Below are 4,696 nucleotides of genomic sequence, written 5' to 3' on the forward strand. Positions count from 1 at the left end.
AATACGATAATCACTAAATTAAAAATTCTTTCGAATCTTTAGCGGATTTAGATTTAGTGCTCGGTTAGTGGTTCTGTGTTCTTGAGCTGAATAGTATTTGAGAATATTAAACGAGGAAAACAAGATATTCGGGGAAGTATATATTCGTTTATAAATCCGCGAGGGGTGTTGCTACAATCCGGTAAATGAATTAAACGGCTACAATCTAAGAACAACAAAGTTCCTAGCTACTACAAAGATTTATAAATCAAATTCTATACAATGATGTAGCTTTTGTTTATCTAAGGATTTAATTACCAGGTAATGATTATAATGCCCCTATGAATATACAAGAGTTAAATCGGGCATTATAATGTTACTCCGGTGAGAAGTTAAACGGATATCCAAGGTGCCGGAGCTTCTCTATAAATCTTTGCTTCTTGTTTTCATCACCTCTCGTGAGAGAGAAGATGAACATAACTTATTAGCAATAATTATTTTGATTGTTATATATTCTGCTTCTATGTGTAGACTTTCAATTCATTTGGACAGGTGGCTGCTTTGTGTCCACATACATCCTTGAATTGCTGCATTCTGATTCAATGGAAAATCACCCAAATATTCTATGGCGACCAGTATAATTCCTTGGATTCCCTTCTATGGCGACCAATAGATGTTCTATGGTGACCAGCATCTGTGTTGCTCTATGGCGACCAGTAGATGCTCTATGGCGACCAACATCTGTATTGCTCTGTGGCGACCAGAATATGCTCTATGGCGACTACTGGTGCTTTAGAGTGATTCTCTATGGCGACCACTGTGGTGCCTTAGAGGAATTCTCTATGGTGACCAGTGTGTTGCCTTAGAGTAATTCTCTTTGGCGACCAGTGTGTTGCCTTAGAGTAATTCTTTATGGCGACCACTGTATTGCCTTAGAGTCTCTATGGCGACCATAGAGATTACTGTAGTGGTCCTTACACTTCTATGGCGATCAGAGTGAAGAGTTTTCTGCCTTAGAATATTTTGCTTTTGTTTTGCCATTCTTCACTATATCAACAGTTTCTTCTGTAATTGAATTAAAATCCCTTCTTGTATACTGATGTTTGGTGCACTGGTCTGGTTCACAACAACTAGCATTGAGAGAACCTAATTCAATTTTTCTTATATTTCTGAGTTGATACAGATTGGTTGAATATCTATTACTTCTAACACCGACTGTCAATAAACAACTGTACTTTCACTTAAATTTTTTCTGGTACTTTAAACAATGTCTTTATTGCTACTACAATCTTGAACACTTCATTCACTGTTCTTCACCGATACTTGAACATACAAATGAGCTCCTGTCAGTGAGTATAACTTCAAGACTGCAACTGTCTTCTTTAACCTCTGCTTATACCATGTCTTCAATTCTTCAGATTCCTATGCTTCATACACTGTCTATCTTAAATCAATGCCAATACACTGAAATCTTCTGGTAGCACTTTATACACTAAATCTTCATCATTTCTGAAACCCTGAAAGTCTTTAACCTTTATTCTTTACTGAGGCATGAACATATTAATGAACTTCTTTCAGTGACCTGTAAACAGACTTCAAGCCTTCTTCTAATCTTTTGAATCTTTGTATTTGCCTTGTCTTCATTTATCCTAATTTCTTGTGTAGTCGTAGTATTATTAACCTGTCCTGTTCTAGTGTTGTTATCGTATTGAGTTATCATGTAACTGTTTATTCAGCTACGCAGTCTCACCAATAATCTCCCCCTATTTGATTGTTAAATCTAACAAACAAATTAAATAGAAAGGATAACTCAACTAACAACTAGAAAAAGTAATGTACCAGGACTTATAAATAATGCTACTGGTTTTCTGGATCAAATACTGCATTTCTAGATTTCTTGAGTAACTGAAATGAAAGATGCTTGTTCCTCTAGCACTGAACTGATCTTCAAGTAGTTTCATCTTCATTTCCTTGGTTCTTCAAATCTTTTCCAGATAATACTTCTCAGTCTTGAAGTAATCATCAGCAGCTTCTTTTGTATAACCACATTTCCTGTTGAGAAGCGAATATCTCTCTTGATTTCCCCCCTATGAGAATCAACTGCTTAAAGGAGATCACCTTCGTTTACCACCTCTCTCGTACAATAGAATCCATGATAAGTGGCACTTTATACCACTTCGAACGTCTTAAAATGGCTTAAATTGGTGTCTTGAAATCAAGTATTTTATGTATTTGATGCGTTTTTCTAGTGTTTATGCATTTCAGGGTATTAGTTGCATTTCGGAGGAGGAATCATCAAGAATAAGCCTTGGCATGTATTCACCATTACGAGAGGAAAAGAACGGGCAGATTACGGCGAGGAAATGGAGCAAACCTGGAATTTTTCCAGTAGGGTCCTGCGCGCCCGCGCAGCAATGCTGAGCGGCCGCGCAGCAGCCTTGCGCGCCCGCGCAGAAATGCTGAGCGGCCGCGCAGGGTCGGGGGAAAAGCTGAATTATTTTAGACTTCTACTTCTGTTTGGCTTCCAACTTCTATGTAATCTGAGTTTTATGGGACTATTATATAAGTAGATTTGAGACGTTTTCATAGAGGATATGAAAGAGATTATGTTTTAGATTGTGTTTTGTGCAAGAAGCGAAGGAAATAAGGAAGAAGACCGATTTAGCACACCGCAACGAAGAGGAAGCATATATTCTTGTGATTCTTGTTTCGTTGTAACGTTGGATGCTAGTTTTCTTGCTTTGACTTATTTACTCTTGTGACGTACTCTGTTTTAATATAATTAGTTTAGTTATTATTTTCTTGTGTCGTTTATCATGATTTCATATGAACCCATGATGGCGATAAGTTCTATTATGGGCTAATCGTGATCATGGGGTTGCAACGGATTTATTATGAAATTCTTTAGTTAATTGTTTAATACTTTAGTGTGTGATGATTGCATGATATCTAGTATTGGTTGTGCGTATTCGTCTTATGTGCGTCGCGAACATATAAGATAGGGTGTTAATCTCTTGTGAAGCGACGGTGGATCTTGAGATTTAGAACTTGCCATGCTAGCATAGGTTCATGTACGTTGTGCATGATTAGTGGGTAACTCTAACAGTTTTATTTGCCTTATGTAATCAAAAGGAATAACTTGTGCTTAAATCGTTGTGTTGTCAATTTCTGTAGACATATAGGAACTCAACATAATTGATGACTATTCAACTTCTATCTTAATTGTGGATGCTTGGTAGAATGGTATTAGTACAATAAAAGTTGGCTTTTATCAGTTTCGTGTTATTCGATTAATATCATCACTGTCACATGCTAAAGGTAATAACAATGGCTATAGAAGGAAGTAATAATGAAGTTGTGATCTCATGAGTGTTTTATTATTGATAAATTGAAGTGTTAGTTAAGTGGTTAATTAAGTAGTTAATTATAGTTAATATTTAATCAACAATTTTAAGTTTTATCTTAACATTGAGAAGTAATCATACATTGGTGAGTGAGTTTAATTAGACAATAACTTAGTCTGAGTCTCTGAGGGAACGAACTAGAAAGTATTCTATATTACTTGCGAACGCGTATACTTGCGTGAATATTAGTGCGTGATTTCGCCCTAACAAGTTTTTGGCGCCGCTGCCGGGGACTCGGCGTATTTGTTTAGTTTATGTACTTACCATCATTGGTCATTAGGACTCAGTGATTAGGACGTAGTAGTTAATTACTCTTTTCGGTTGTGTTTCAGGTACTTTAGCAAGCGTTTATGCAAACTCGTTCTCGTGCTCGCAAGAGGACCTTAGATACAGCTGAGGAGAAAGACGAAGTTCTTGATACTCCGGAGAAGTTAGATTTTGAGGATTCGGATTCAGGAACTGAGCAGAAAGAACCAGTAAACATGGGAGATCGTATTGTTCAAGCTGATCCAACTCTTATGGATTTTTCTCGGCCTATAATTGATGACATTCAGTCAAGCATCCTTCACCCGGCTATTCAAGCTAACACCTTTGAAATCAAGCCGGGCACTATTCAGATGGTACAGAATTCTGTTTCTTTTGGAGGAGCGGCAACTGAAGACCCCAACATGCACATAAGGAATTTTGTCGAGATCTGCAGCACTTTTAAGTATAATGGCGTGACTGATGAGACTATCAAGTTGAGGCTTTTCCCATTCTCACTAAGGGATAAGGCTAAAGACTGGTTACATTCTGAACCAGCTGGGTCCATCACTACGTGGCAAGATCTTGCGCAAAAGTTTCTGGTGAAGTTTTATCCAATGGCAAAGACTGCTGCTATGAGGAGTGCTCTTACTCAGTTTGCGCAGCAACCTACAGAATCTATGTGCGAGGCTTGGGAACGCTACAAGGAAATGTTGAGAAAATGTCCACATCATGGAATGCCGGATTGGATGGTAATCACTGGTTTTTATAATGGTTGGGGGCCCAATCTCGGCCCATGCTCGATGCAGCAGCTGGAGGCGCCTTATGGGCTAAAAGCTATACTGAGGCGTATAATCTTATCGAGACGATGGCTGCAAATGAGCATCAAAACCCAACTCAGAGGATGACGTCAGGAAAGGTAGCAGGTATTCTGGAAGTTGATGCAGCCACCGCTATTGCAGCCCAGCTCCAAGCGCTATCAATGAAGGTTGATTCTTTGGCTACGTATGGAGTTAATCAAATAGCTATGGTTTGTGAGCTTTGTGCAGGTTCTCATGCTACGGATCAGT

The 4,696-nt window shown here is 38.4% G+C and overlaps 1 non-coding gene across 1 annotated transcript; it reads right to left on the reverse strand.

Moving 5' to 3' along the window:
* Positions 1-4,258: 4,258 nt before the first annotated feature.
* LOC141675594 (small nucleolar RNA R71) lies at positions 4,259-4,365 on the reverse strand. Its single transcript, XR_012556238.1, has one exon. It is a non-coding gene; the product is annotated as a small nucleolar RNA R71 (small nucleolar RNA).
* Between the last annotated feature and the right edge of the window lie 331 nt (positions 4,366-4,696).

The sequence above is a fragment of the Apium graveolens genome, chromosome 7, assembly GCF_009905375.1.
Source record: "Apium graveolens cultivar Ventura chromosome 7, ASM990537v1, whole genome shotgun sequence".
NCBI lineage: Eukaryota > Viridiplantae > Streptophyta > Magnoliopsida > Apiales > Apiaceae > Apium > Apium graveolens.